Source organism: Lepeophtheirus salmonis, chromosome 12 (genome assembly GCF_016086655.4).
Source record: "Lepeophtheirus salmonis chromosome 12, UVic_Lsal_1.4, whole genome shotgun sequence".
Classification (NCBI taxonomy): Eukaryota; Metazoa; Arthropoda; class Copepoda; order Siphonostomatoida; family Caligidae; genus Lepeophtheirus; species Lepeophtheirus salmonis.
In genome coordinates, this window is record NC_052142.2 from 13,115,462 (window position 1) to 13,131,457 (window position 15,996).

A 15,996-nucleotide genomic window follows, 5' to 3' on the forward strand; every position below is an offset into this window, starting at 1 on the left:
TAAGGATTAAGGAAATTAAGGTTTAAATTTTGACTACATGGATTAACTTTTTTTTTAATAGATAAACATGAAGTTTATGATTTTGACATTTCCTTTATTATTAGTAATTATTTAGATCTCAACGGTATATATATTTATCCTGTGCACAATTGTATATAGCAACTTCCACATGAGGAAAAAGGGGTGACGATCTTTTTGATTAAACTCCACGTCTGGCTTGTGCTTTGCAACCTAAAGTTACGACTTATTTAACTGAATTCCGATGTCAGAACAAGAAAATATTGTTTGGATCAATCTCTTATTTCAATATTCTGTATTTATAATTTATTGTTATTATTAGTTATATGAATCTAATTGTTAAATTTTGTATATTTAACATAAATGTATGATGGTTTATTTTTTAGTATGTAGATTATATTCCATTTAACCCTTCTTTTTTAAATCTTGGAACTTCAAATATATTTTAAAATACTCTACTTTGTCCATTCATAAGTTATTATTCTGAGAATATGGTTCATAATAAATTACAATTTCATGGAGTGTGACGTTTTCAAATCTACTGTAACGGATAATAAAGGTCTAAGTCAATTATACGTAGTATATCCTCATTAAACATTTTGCTTATAAATACTATCGTTATACCCTCAAAAATCATAATAAAGCAGGCAGCTAATAATCACATCAGTATTTTAAACAATGATACCATAAGTCTTTCTTCCCCCCCCCCCCCCTTCTCCTTGCACGCGTTTTTCTCTGCTGGATTATCAACCTTACTCATAATGAAAGATTTGAGAAATGTTTATGTTTGTTTACTTATGCAGAAATATTCGAAATATGCAGGGGGAAAATCACAAAAACTCTCTTTTTTAATTACATAATTAGCATTTTTTAACAGTTCACGTTTTGCTTCCAACCCCTGTATATATTAAAAAAAAGATAGAGGGAAGAACACCAAAAAACAAACATATTTCAACTGATAGAAAAAAATAATCAAAAAATGCTGAAAATTGACTAAGATACACTTTGATTTTGAAGCAAAAACCCCTTCAATCGAAACATTTTTGTATTTTACTGGCATCACTTGTTCCAAAACGCTTATCTTCCTTTTATCTTCAGTTTCCTGGACTTTGTTATATAAACCTTGGGTTACTATTAACACCACTTGACCCAAATGTACCACGGCAATAAGAACTAAAACTTGAACAAGAGTTTGTATTGTATAAAAGTAATCAAAAAATACCATAAAATTGAACGAATAAGGAATATAGCTATCATTATTAAATAAAAAAAGTACACCTCCCCCCTTATTAAGTTTTACGCCCATTTTTCATATCTCTAGTGTTTGAACGTCAGTTTATGTCAAATTATTCAAATATATTCTTGAATCACATTCCAGTTTATTCACAATATACAAATTTCAGCACTATGTAAAAATAATAATAAAAATAACGTATCGCTCTTTATGGTTTAAGATTAAAAAACGTATAATTTTGTTTATCAATATAATTTAGATGCCCGTATCATTTATTTTTTACAATAAACATATATATTTTATGAGAAACATGAAATTGCAACTAATCGATACCAAAAATTATACAACTATAAATCAACAAACTTACATTTGTTACAATTCGTTCTCAAACATTTATACAAACTAAATATTATAGTTGAACAAGCAATTATTTCTAAATAAAACAACAATTTTACATATATTTAAAAACAGGTGCCCAACAAATAAAATATTTTTAACTTTTCACATTGAAGAGCTATTGAAAATGCTAATTTTATCCCTTAGTTTAGCATCTTCAAACAAAGAGAAGGTAAATTATCTTTTAAATATCTATAAAGACAAAAGTTATGACATAAGACATTTGGTTTCACTGACAAGCATAGTCTGTCAAGTCAGTTTTCAATATTATAAGATTCAACCTTTCTCTATTCATGCTGTTCAGGCAGACTAAATATATTCATTTATATCAGTAAATCCTTCATTCTGGATATTGATTTAATGCGTAAGTCAATAGACGAACCTTAGAGACTTAAAAACCCACTTTAATTATGAAGAGGTATCTGCCAATTAAGTACGACTCACAAATTTTCTCTGATTATTTTTGCTTGGATATGTTTTTTGAATACAAGTAAAGGGTTCGGGAGGTGGGAACAATGAAGAAGGTTTAAACATAGATGCAAATCGCAAATCAAAAGATTCAATCGAGGTCTCAAGCTTAATTAATCGATCATCTTGAGACGTAACTTCATGCTGTTTAGTTTCTGCATCCATCTTGTAATTTTGAATTGTTCCAACAACTCTTTTTGGAATAGGTGGTGGTGGAGGAGGATGATTCGGAGGTTTCATTTGCCTCCTGGATGGGATAGAACTTAATTTTGATATCAGCATATCATCTCTGGAACCAACAGACAGCTTGGAGTTGCTACTGTACGAACCTGTATTGAAACTTCTTGTTCGATTAGGAAACGGTGGTTTATAACTGTTAGGCGGTGGTGGAGGTGCTTCTGACTTTTTGGAAATTAACAGTTTTCTATCATCCTTCAAGAAATTTTGATTATTGTTGTGGTATAGCTTCACATGCTTAGCTTAAAAATTGAGAAATATTTTTTTTATTAATCACAAAAATACGGATAAATTCTAGTATATACTTTATAACGAAAAACGACTTTTTTTTAAAAGGAAAAAACCTTTATTTTCTTATCTTCCTTTACGGAACAAGAAAGTAATAATTTTTTATTTTGATATTTCATACTTCTACTCAAAAATGAGATAATGGAACCTATATAACTTCTATAATATTCTGAGTCAATTTTTATCAACAAAAAAAAAAAAAAAAAAAAAGAAGCATAACAAAGTTAAATATTCTAATACTTCTTCGATGATGGTACAAATTCTTTTTAAATTGGGATAAAATTTAGAAAAATGTAAGATAATAAATTAAAAAAATATTTCTTTACTATAAAAGCAGGAAAGGATCCGATAATTAAATTTAAGATATGGAACTCAGAAAATAACAATAATCAGACGTTTTAATTGTGAGTTTTTCTTCATTGGTAAATTAAAAAAGAATAGATCATACATTTTAATATCTTCATATTGAAAATAATATGTCATTTCCAGATGTTTTCAAACTCATGCAACCTTTATTAAACTCAAGGCGAGTTACCATATCTACGGTGCGTGTCCATGTTTAAGTGCATATATAAACAATATTGGGAGAAGAGTTGTTACGATAAAAATATCAGTAACATATATATATATGGCAAAGCTTAACGTGTGCACCCCCAGTAGATGTGTTAAACCACCTTTACATTTTGGTAATATTACAAAGTTATTCAAGGTTATACTAAAATGATACAAAAAATTGATCTAATTATATAATTCGAGAAAAGGGTTAATTTTCTTACTAGTTCTTTTAATTATAATTTCAACCCAATAAATCTGGTTCTGCTCCTGATCAAACAAGTAAGAGACCACGAAATAGGGGAAGAGGAGTCTTAATTTTCATCAATTAAGTACAGGGATAGTAGCGAGCTATTAAGAAACAGTGAGGCTTATATTCCAGACCCCTTTTTTTTTATAAGATGGATTTGTTTATATACAAAGTATATTTTATAGGTGATTTATGAATTTTCCTTTACATGGATCTACCATACTTTTTTATACATCAAAAGTAACAGTAATTTATTTCAAAATAAAAAAATATCCTTTTTAACCAAATTCTAAATATTTACGTCTCTTTGTATTTGAGAATGAGAGAAACAGGCAGAGTTTCATAGGAAATTTCAGTCTTTTAAATGGTAAATGATCATTAGAGGAAATTTTAGGGAATAAAAACATCCTCCTCATTGACAGATCCTGTCAATATGGTACCCTTAATGTTGTTCCAGAAAAGTTGTTTATCATAAAGTCTTATATACCACTTGGACAAACCTTATTCAGAAAATTAATGGGATAATGGACAGTATCATCCTCTTCAATGACACTGTCAATAGACTAATAAGTTTTTCTTGTACCATAAGCATAAGCTGGTGGTTGTGTGTATCATCATTTTGGGGAGCTAAAATAGCGCATTCGTAGAACCAAACAAGATCACAAAAACTTGCTTGGTAAATATGAAATCCATTTTGCGACCAATTCTTTGGGAGATTGGACAATGTTAGCGATATTTCATATTGTCATAATCAACTTGTTTGAGATTGTCAGCAAAATCTAATTCATTTTGATCTGTAAATAAAACCGCTCACATATTGGTATGAAGCTTAAGGGGTATTATATTATTCCAGGGAGAAGAGTTTTTGTGTTTATGAATATTATTCCATGAAACTTGGCACATTTAATGGAACAAATATTAAAAATTTTATTATCATAGGACCACTCGTTAACGTTGCACATTAATGGGTTAAAAACGAAAACCCTTATATTTTCTGATAGCGTGAAGTTTGATCATTCCTATTCTTTATATTAATAAGGCAAAATTTGTCTGAATTTTTGCCAGTACTTCATTTTTGAGTTTTACTACTTTACCTAATAATTAACAATTGTTCAGTGTGTTCTACTTTAAAAAAAATGAAAAATTAAGGGATGTAAGTCCTACGTAGTTTTTAGCGTGCAAGTTCTGTCGTTCTTGTCAACCTGAGCAATATTTTTTTTCTTCTTTTCTTAAGCTATTATCTTCATGATTTTTGGGGGGTGTTGTCTGATGTACCAGTAAAGCAAGGTATTTCTGTTTTTTGATGCCTAATAAGTCAGAGCAATGCCGGATACTATCGCTAGTTTTAAATAAAAGGAAGATTAAAGAAGTTGTATTTGCTTAAAAACTGTACTAGCGATTTTCAAACATACTATACATCTTTGAAAACTATTCAAAGTTCAACAAATCTATTCATGCTGGAAGAAATGATGACGTTAGAAAAAATATCCCAAACTTAAATTCTAAGTTACTGAAAATAAGCGATATGTCACAACTTTCAAGGTTCTTTGGCTTCTTTGTTATCTTAGGTCAAATAATCAAATTGATATGGTCAAAATATGAAATAGATGTAAATTTTTTTATTTTTCTTGTCCTATGTACAATATATATTCTTGATGACTATTTTTTACTGTTTCCATCCGAACACCAAATGTTTCCCCAAAACTGATATTTGATTTACCACTTTTATTTCTGTTCTTGTATCGGCCTCTGAATTTATTTTCCCTACCAACTATCAATCGAAAGTTTCACTATCAGGAATCATTTTATTTTAATATTTCTTCTTGATCCCACCAATCCAAACAAAACTAATCTTTTAATTTTTCTCAAAATATACATTCTTGTGTATAGTGTCAAATTTTCTTCATTTCCTTCTATATACATTTTGTATCGTTTCAATGTATACTATAACAACAAAATTGTTGGACTCTTAATTGATTTTTTCATTGGACCTAAATTTCTTTAAGTTCGGAGTTAACAATTCTGATTTATTAGACAAAGATTATTTCCTCCCCACTGACTCCAGTAGATACCTATCATCTCTTGAACTAAAAATGCTGGGGATTTTGAAAGTGTTAAATTTTTCTTTGTTTTGATTTGATTCCCACTATTATTGAAGTTGAAATTTTCAAATTTCATGTCTTTCAATCATGGTTTCTTAGTTAAGTAGTATAAATAAGTGTATACCAAATTATACCATTCACTTCCGTTTTACTTTTTTTCAAACAATCTCTATTTTTCTAAGACCAATTTGTATAATATTCTTATACAATCAATGATATTCATCACTTGATAAGTTATTTTCACTGAGTGCTAAATCTTGCTTAATATATCAGGACAATATAACGATTTCTTAACTACTTTTTTTGAAATAATACTCTGATTAATTAATCCCGCAACCAACAAAAGGTTGTCTCAAATTCATCTTCAATTCAAAAATTCCAAATATTCTGTTTCTTCTTCTAATTGCCAAGGTGATTTGACATGAAGGAAATTCCATTCCAATTCAAGTGTACACACGTTTTGGAAATTTTAGAAATGATCATCAAGTATTCTTATTATTTTCCGTGAAGTTGTTTTTCCCCCCAACATAAAAATATTTTCAACCGCAACTTCCGTGAAGTATCAACCACCAAACACTCGGCTTCAGTACTGATGCTCGGTATTTTATAATTTAAAGGTCACAAAATGAAGCCAGTTTGGTTTCACGTTGGATAAAGATTGACTAGCAAGGATTACTTTATAATTTTGCAAACAAAAGTGATTCTCTAGGTTCGCAGGATTACAAAACAATAAAAGAAAGTGTATTATTACTTTCAAGAAGACGGGAAAAATTCTTGGAGGATTGGATAGCCAAAATAATTAATTTGAAAGCAAGGCCTGTAGACAACGTCACATCAGTATTGAGTCCCTAAAGCATTTGGTTCAAAGAGTGGCGATCAATGTCGAAGCACTATATTGTCAAAGTGTGGAGCATGTGATTGAGGCCAAAAGTGCTCAAAATCATAATTAATATTCTATAACCAGTAGTAAACAAGTTCCAATAAAAAAAAAAACCTACAATTCATTCAAAGCCGCTAGGTGTAATTAATTGTTCCAAGACTTTCTGACGGCCCGGTATGTCGGAAACTGATGCATTACTCAGAGTTTGTAAATAGTTTGATTCAGCCGAGTCCAGAATTTAATTGGTGATCCTTAAAAAATCCTTCACCTACACAAGATTACTTACAAGTTACGTAACAGTGATACATTATGTCCCATACAGACTTCCTTGTATTACCAATCTGGACAAATGAAACAATGAAGTCACTCTTAATTTTCTCCACCTTAATGATCCGGCATCTAGTTTTATTTTCGCTTAAAAACTGGAAATAGGTATGTTCTTTGGATATTTCTGACACAGGACGTTATATAATCAGTAGTCAGAACCCAAATGAAATATTGAAGCATAATTATTGTACAAAAAGTAAAAATGTATGATTTAGTAAGATATACAAATTATTTGGTTATAGATTATTTATTTTGATATCAAATCAAAATTGATATGTTTATGATAGATAAATAGGAAATATCTATGAAAAAACTAGTAATGCAATGACATTAATTTTACAATCAACTGTAATATGATTAATTTAAATAAAAAATTTTAAGTGATGTTATCTAAAAAAGTAAAATAATAAGATCAAAACTGAGCTTGTAATCATATGTCTCATGAAGGCATTGAACTCAACTTATGATACCGTCCAAATAAAATATTTTATTTTTTTAAGAGAAGGTTGTATGATGAATGATAAAAATACATATGTATGTATCTCATATGTAAATTAGACCAATTCAAAATTATACATTTTTTAATTTTGATATGTTTCCACATGTTTTGCCATGCTCTAAAGTCTAAGATGTGATAAGCTCGAAAATAATATTTTTAGTAATATAAGTATGTTATCATCTGCCTTAAAGTTTTTCCACAAGGCAATTTTTGATGATTTTTGGTAGTTTTGAGTAAAAAAAGTATATATGTAAAACACACGATTGAGTGTCAAAACAGAAACTAAAATATGTTTATTTTTGAATAATATTCTTCATATATTTTATTACGAATCAAGATTGCCCAATATAATTAAGAAAAAAAGAAAAAACTTTTATTAAGATAAATTTTCTAAAACCAATTTGAATGATATATCTTTTATATTATTTCATATATTTTTTTAGACTTCTATAACTAAGAACATAAAATTTAGACAAGTAGTTATTGGAGTAAGTTATCATTAAAATAGTTTAGGTACTTGTTTGTTATTATTAATTAATTAAAATTTATGAAATGTTGGGAAGTATAGAATTAAAAATAATACGCAATACTGCTGATCGTTTAGAACTATCTGACAACCAATTAACAGACGTTGTTTGAACCACTTTAAAATCCGGGGACTGGCTTAGATAATTTCATTGTATCTACATAAAAACTATGAAAACCACGTTATATCCAGACATGAAATTAATTAAAAGTAAATGTAATCATTCGTTGTAGATTCTTCTCCATATGCTGCAATGCATTGGGAAAGCAAAAGGTTAAAAGATTTTCAAGGATCCGACACTGAAATTTTAGGAGTTTTTGTGGTTGGGCCAGCCAGATATCCTAAAGGGAAACTTTTGGGAGTCCAAGTTATTAGTAGCTCATCAATAAAATGCAAAGCCTTAATACTTCACAAATAGGATTAGTCCCTTAGTGTTTGACACCACCTCCAATAATAGTGGAATTCAAGAAGGAGCCGCTAATCTTAAAGAAAAGAAATACGACAAATATTTATTTTAATCTAGTATGTAGACACCATATACTGGAGGTGATTATAGGCACAGTTTGGGGGAAAAGTTGTTTAGTAAAGTTCAGGGGACCATAATTCAAGTGACAAAACTCACTATAATTTCACTCGGAGGCACTCCTCGAGATATTCACTGGAAGGAAATCAGGAGCGATTCATCAAGCAAGATGCAGGAAATATATACATCCCAAAAGATGTTTTTATTCAATGAGTAAATAAAATATGATAAAGCTACAGAGTCATTCCATGACAAATCAGCCAACTGTTTTCCAAATTTAAGCCAAGGTATTAAGATTTTCTTCGTTTTTAGATATGTTTTACCTCTTATTGTCATAACTCCACTGCCAAAATTTGAATTCAATACGATGAGGCGTTCTCGAGTTATTGATGTTTTCGTAAAGGTCCATTTCCCCTAAATAGACTGGTTCACATAAGGATTCGAAAAATAATTTTCCTAATATTTAGGAGAAGTACTCGTAAAAATAAAAAAAATGCTATGTGTGATCATTCTTTGATGTAGAATTTAAAAAAAATAGATAAGAACACCTATAAAGGAAGGCAATATCTTCAAAAATTACTATTTCTGCGTCAGTGACCGCACCTAGCTCTGCGGTCCATATCTCAAAACACCTCCTTTTTTTCTATTTACTCAAAACTAACTGTATGGAAAGTTTGGTGTTTGGAAAAGGTCTATTAAATGCAAAATTAACAATTCTAGATTAGGTTAAAATCTGCTCAAAATTAGAATTAAAGTAAATTCTGCAAGATTTTTGATAAAAGATTATCCATTTTAAATTATACGTTTAAGTAATATATTTAAATAAGAGTCGTTTTTGATAATACTGAAGTCACAGACATTAAAACATTGAACAAAACAAACTACATCTTTCAATGACTTTGTCATTATCTTTATTGGAGATTGAGTAGCTACCTTTCTATCTGGAACGTCGATGATTTTCAACATACAGTCAAATGGTATCGAGTATACATCATCACATTGAGGCCAATGATTTTTTTTTTTGATCGACCTTTAGGGTGTAAGAACTTGCCTTCAGTGTCCATGTCTTTTTGTTTTTCTTTAAAATCAAGCAGAGCCACCAGCACCTGTCGTACATAACTGCAGAAAACGAGCCAACAGTTATATCTTCTTCCAAGTAGAACGTAACTTAAAAATCGTCAGTACAGGCAAACTCTTCATCATCACTACAATGCCCAATTTTATCAACACTAAGAGAAATGAACTCGTGATAAGATCTGGTTCCAGTAACAGTATTATCAATTCCGTCCTAACAATCTGCATGCAAAGTTCGCTATTCTTTCATTTCAATCTTAGGTACATACTTTGACACAATACTGGGAATTTTATTTTGACAAAATTCAAACATTTCTTCTGCAGATAGAATTTGGTTGATATATGGCCTAGTTAAACTTTCTGCGGCAGTAAGGTGTTAGCCAATGCCCCCAATCCATCGAATGGGGATTCTCCATGAGAAGTTGCAAAGAAATTCCACTGAGCTTCGATACCAAACTCCCTTTCAAATTGGCAAAAGTTGTGAAGCATCTTCCTATAATTATATTGCCCTGTACAACCATCAGTAAACAAATGCAAGAACTGCAAAACAGGTAATCTCACTTTTAAATAATTCATGATGAAATCAATGACTTTATAAACAAAATGTATATCAGGAGTGTTGTCATCAGAAACAATCTTATAAGAGACATGATTCATAACATTGTCTGACTTAAAGTAGAGGACAACTGGATGCAATGAACACATAGAATTGTTCCAAAGAAAACTCTGAACTTCATCTTGCTCAATAAAAGAATAGTTCTCTGCAAAATCACAAAGAAAGATGCATGTGAATCATCGACCTCACTTTTCAGTTGGTTCAGGTAGCTAGAATGTCATTTTGAAATGTAAGGGTGGGGACCTGAGTTCCTGCAGTGATTCAATAAGCTTCTCGATGAAGCAAGGTACATCTGAAACCATTTTGGAGTGCGCAGATCTGTCAGTGTTTGTCCACTGAGTAAAAATTACTTGGTTATCCTCATTATAATTGCCAAAAAAAAAAAAGTAAAAAAAAAATCAGTTAAGACCTGCGAGTCTGGACAACTCTCACATTTACCTAGCATGCACTCTTTACTCTGTACTAAGCATACCAGTTGTGCAAGTAGATCTTTATCAGAAAATTTTGAGTTGAATATCTCAACAAGAAGTTTTGTGTTCTGATGCTAGGTACAAAAACATACTGAATGTGTTGCACTAGCTCCTCGTAAAATACACCATTTGGGTATCAATGTGCAAAATTTTGAAACGCCAATCTCAATCTCAAGATGTGTCTTTTTAGGAGACTGTAACGATTCTTTCATGTTACTTAAAACCAATCATTTTTGTTTATGAATATTTTACTGACACTAACACAGTCATTCTTTCCTGGGATTACACGTGAAAATTCGTCATTTTCATAAAATAATGTAACATTGTTTAATGTGGAAAATGGTAAAACCTTTCCTTTGTATGTTGGAGGCTTTGCTAAGAGGCATTTTTCACTCAAAAAATTCTTTGCTTTTTGTGCCTGTTATTTAGTGACATTGAAGGTTGATATAACTTTACTTACAGGCATAGATGTGGGTGCAAGGGTTAGTAATTGTGTAACTGATTAGATGTGTCAATCTTTTATCTTACTGCTGTCACAATCTCATCAAAATGTCTAGCTTTTTCAAATGTTGACTTTGTGGTGGCATCTGCTAGTATAGTCTGTTAAAGATTGTCAATTTTTATCTTCAGTGATTTTAGTTTTTATTTTGCTTCAGATTTACTTTTGGGTGTTGCTTTTACACAGTTTTTTGATAGGTGATATACCGGCCACTTTCATTAATACTGCTAAGGTCGTTCAGTAATGTGTATTCAGAATCACCTACATCATTGGTATTATCTTCTTCGCCACTTTCGTGATGTTCCTGAACTTGGTTGAGCTTTGTTTTGCAAAGTTTCTTCCTGAGAACAAGATTATAGGCTCGAGTTTGCAACTATTTATGTTCCTCTAAAGAAACCGGAAATAGACCACCTAATAATTCAAATTTATTATATTATTTGAAGGGGAAGAATAAATTGGGGGGAAGGGAAAGGTGAGAAGATGTCAACAAAACAAGGTACAAAATGAATAGCACTTGCATAATACACCATAACAGCTGAGCAGAAAATGAGGTGTTGACACAATCAGACTCCAGTAACATATTAATTCTCTTACGTACTCTTATAATTTTCTTGTGTTTTCCAAATGTATCACAGCCTTTCTTCTGATGAAGATCAGACATTTTAATAAATTTGACTAAGTGATTCTCACAAATATCAGATATTAAATCGTTAGGATTGATTGCACATCTCAGCAAAATTAGTTCTTAATCCTGACTAAGTAAAGACACTGCTTTAATTCTATAATTTTCAGAGCATATTTAACCAAATTTTACACCAATTGAACCTTTTTTCCTTCCATTATTGTTGTATGCCAGTTTATATATTGAATATCTCTGTGAAAATTCAATTTATTTGAATTTTTTCTTTGGGTAAAGAGGCTCATGATGATCGAGATAATACCTTATTTTTATATTTTTAGGATAAATATTTGCAGATCATTAGTCTGCTCCAGAAATTCTGAACGCGCTGCCGCTCAGTGAATAATTTTTGTTTCTCTCTCGCACTTGCTTTTTTAAAGGAATGAGCGCCCTCCCGCTCAATTGCAAATGAGGGCACTTCCGTTCTTTCTTAAGAATTTTGAGTGACGTTCAATACTGACTGATGGAAACTAACTACTGGAACTTTATTTTATAGTAAATTTATATTAATTATCTAATATCTGACTAATTCTGAATGTAATATACATACTAAATATACAATATAGTGATTCACTTTACCAGTAGTTTATTTATTCATATTCTTCCCCAAGTAGATGATTTTACTCCGAAACCTAGCAAATTTTAATACTTGATTTTGTCTCAGAAAACAATTTTTTTTTAGTAGATTTCAAACTGATTAAAAATTGTTAATTTTGCATTTAATAGACATTTTCCTAACACCAAACTTTCCATATAGTTAGTTTTAAGTATATAGAAAAAAAATTGTCAAAAAAAAGAAAAGAAAGTATTTTGAGATATGGAACACAGAGCAGGGTGCTGTCACTGACACAGAAATAGTATTTTTCGAAGCTAATACCTTCATTTATGGGTGTTTTAATGTGTTTTTTTTAAATTCTACATATAAAAAAATATAACACATGTCGCATTTTTTCTGTGAGTACTTCTCCAAATATAAGCTTAATTAGTTTTCAGGTCCTAATGTGAACCACTACATAATTGGGTAAGTAACCTAAACGAAAACATTAATAACCCGGGAACCCCACATTGTAATGTCTTCAAATTTTGGTAGGGGAGTTTTTACAATAAGAGGTAAAACATATCTAAAAATGAAGAAAATCTGAGAAACTTTGTATAAGGCCTGGGGTGATTTGATATGGAATTCCTCTACAATGAAAAAGCTGGATAGGATAAACTCATTACTTACTTTGTCTTAAAAACCAATATGGATCCCTTCAGCATTTGCAGCAGATACTCTTGCCAATGACTTAAAATTTACCAAGACATGTTATTGATCAGCAAATTGACAAAAAATTAGGTCTTCATGAAGAAGCTTCATAATAACAAGTTGTATTTGATACAGGAGGTCGTTCTATTACCAATATTCAGTAATGTTTTAGATGATTATTAAGAGGAATATATCCCTGAAATTATATTCGACTAAAAATCTGACTGCTTTAGAAAATGCAAACCTTTATTTAAGATAAGAACGAAAAAAATTAAAATAAGATATTCTTGTTAGTCCATAATTGCATCTTTTTTTAGACATACAGAACATAAGTTCACATTGGCTTCAAGAGCCTGTTGCATCATGGTCAGGAAATGAAGACTACATAAAAGCAATACTATTCAGGTGTTTAAAAGACACAGGAGAGAGAGGAATAAAATTGATGGCTGACTATGCAAACACAATAACTTAAGAGCTAAGAAAAGAAATGTGTTCGAAGCCGTAGATTGTAATAGGCGACGATTTGTAAGTTTTTAAATAAATGTCTTCAATCAATATATGTATAACATAAATTATCATGTATTTTTACGTTTTTCATTGTTTAAGTCTATGAGAATATAAAACAGGTATATCATTCTGATTCTAAAACTGTATTAAAAAATTCTCCCACAAAATAAGAATTTAAAATGAGAGTATAATCTTTCGAAAATATTAATACATTTTCCCTCAAAAATGGGTAAAAATAAGGAAAAATATCATTGACAGATGGTAGTATACATTTTTAGTACTGCCATCCACGCACCTAGCTTTTTCTCTTACCTTCATACTATTGGGGAATCTTCATACTTAAATAGTCTGTATATATATAATAGTTTGTGTGTCCTTAATGAGTACCAACGCCGTTAGACCTAGGATGAAATTTAGCATGATTGCCTCTTTTAAACCTCTTCAGGCTAAGACGGGTATACCTATTCTCCGGGAGGGGCATATAAGGGGGTTTATTCTATACCAAAAACACAGAAATTGTTTCTTAGAGCTCAAGGATGGGGATAGGGGGATGATTTCTCTCTTCCAAGACGTAATTATAATAGACGGCGATTGAATTAGACTGGTGTTTCAAAGAAAAGAAAAACTACACGAATAAAAACGTTATCAAAATTTTTCAAAATAAAAAAAGTAAAAGGAAAAAAAAGAAAAAAATCGGTGAAAATTGCACTTTCGTTTTTTTTTTTAAGATGCAAAAAAATAAAATTTCCAATGGGGTATTGGATTTGGGGATTAAACAAAGTTTATAAATAATTTATCTGGAAATTCGTTCGCATATAAATATGACACTTAAAAATTGATATTTTTACTGAAATATCTGTCCTTTTCTTCATTTTTTCATCAAACATCAATTTGCAATTTTTAAGAAGAAATGGTACAAAGCGATGCACTTTGAGAATTAAAAAAAAAAAAATAAAGTATAGAATTTTCAATTTCCGGAATATTTTATTTCATAACTTTTGTAATATTTGGAAAATTAAACCAGTAATCGAGGAATATTTTTCGACATTATTCTTTTTTGTTTTTGCAAGTAAAAAAAAAAATGTTGAGTTTTTGTTCCTCTTTATAATGTCAATAAATTCTTATTTAACTGTTATTTAAAGTAAGCCTTCTTTGTAGGAATGGAAATGTCACGATAATTATTAAAATGGCATCTTCACTCTCTCTAACAAGAAACATTTTTAAATCCGAAAACCTCTTTCTTTTCGAAAGGAAAAGGGTTGAGATTGCAAGATTATGATTTGTTAATTTTTATACGTGTACACAAATTATATATGTTAATTCAAATCGCACCATGAAACATTTCCGTGACAATTGGCAGTCATTACAAGCATTAAAAACAATATACTTAATGCATATTACAAAACTCTTAATTTTTAGAATTATTTTAGAATTTTAAATTTTCCAACAAAAATACCATTTCTATAATATATTGAGGTACACTTAACAGGTGCATGGCGTGCACGCTATACATTTTTCAGTGATATGAAAAATTCTTGAGAAACACATAGATGTCAAAAATGAATAAGTTTAAGGAAAGAAAGAGAATAGTTGGCAATCATACTTTGATCAGTTCTAACTTTTTTGTTTATTACTTATTGTCAATTACTAAAGAAGAGAAAATGAGCGTATTCGGCGTGTAAAAATTAACTTCTACTCTTAACATGTTCAAGTCAAAATGTAAGTATGAATTTTTACACACCGAATGCACACATTTCTGGAGACGTAACTAAAAACTTTCTCTTGGTGTCTGTAAATTAATTGTTTAAATAGGCAATCTGTATAACTCGTTCAACCAAGGCGTTTAAATCATTAGAACTGCCGCTGGTAGATAAAAAAATAAAGAAGACAAAAAACGTCATAACTATGTAAAATAATGTTTATATTTATGACGTCAATTAGCTTGCCTTTTTGTATTACATGCAGGCAATGCATATGCTTTACTACTTCACAAGCATTACAGAGAGTAATTTAGAGCAATGCCTGCCTTATCCATAAAGACGTAACTTAATCAATGATAAGACAGGAACAGTGAATCAGAAAAAGTAAACATTATCATTCCTATAGAATAAGCAGGCTACCAATGAGATACTATTATTTCATACACTGTGACATGTAGTTTATAATTACATTTTTACTCATTCCCCTTTTCAGTGAATAACTAGTGCTGTGAATATTGTATAAATTGCGGTGAACATAAAACCTTGCTTGAGATGCCATAAAAATATAGTAACATTGAGAGACGACATTTCTACTGATAGAAATCACTAGAAAAACTATGGTGTTCCTTGCTTTCTAATATGTTATAATTTTCAAAATGGGGAGGAATAGTAAATAAGAGCATTCATATCTCACTTACATATACTTTTATTTTTTAATTTACGCTCACTGCAGTTTAGATAATATTCCTGGTTATAATTATTCTTTAAGAGATAACATTTAAGTATGAAGAAATGACTAGTGCGTGCGCTCATGAATGAGACGACATTCATGATTTGTTGGGGAGTAATGAGTGGAAGTCCTTGTTGGAGTAATTCCTTACTATGTCCTTGCTAGAAATAGTGGA

At 30.3% G+C, this 15,996-nt stretch overlaps 1 protein-coding gene and 1 non-coding gene across 6 annotated transcripts in view; both read right to left on the bottom strand.

Annotated features, from left to right (window-relative positions):
- The window catches only part of tn (tripartite motif containing protein thin), a 100,266-nt gene that overhangs the window by 83,576 nt on the left and 694 nt on the right, over nt 1-15,996 (bottom strand). The gene's annotated exons all lie outside the window — the stretch shown is intronic.
- LOC121126899 (uncharacterized) lies at nt 1,381-10,961 on the bottom strand. 3 transcript variants are annotated; one of them, XR_005867293.1, is made up of 3 exons: nt 10,921-10,961; nt 9,234-9,914; nt 1,381-2,595 (listed from the first exon to the last, which is right to left on the bottom strand). It is a non-coding gene; the product is annotated as an uncharacterized protein (transcript). The 3 variants fall into 3 exon arrangements; XR_011782630.1 differs by lacking the exon at nt 9,234-9,914; XR_005867290.1 differs by lacking the exon at nt 10,921-10,961 and having other exon boundaries at nt 9,234-10,913.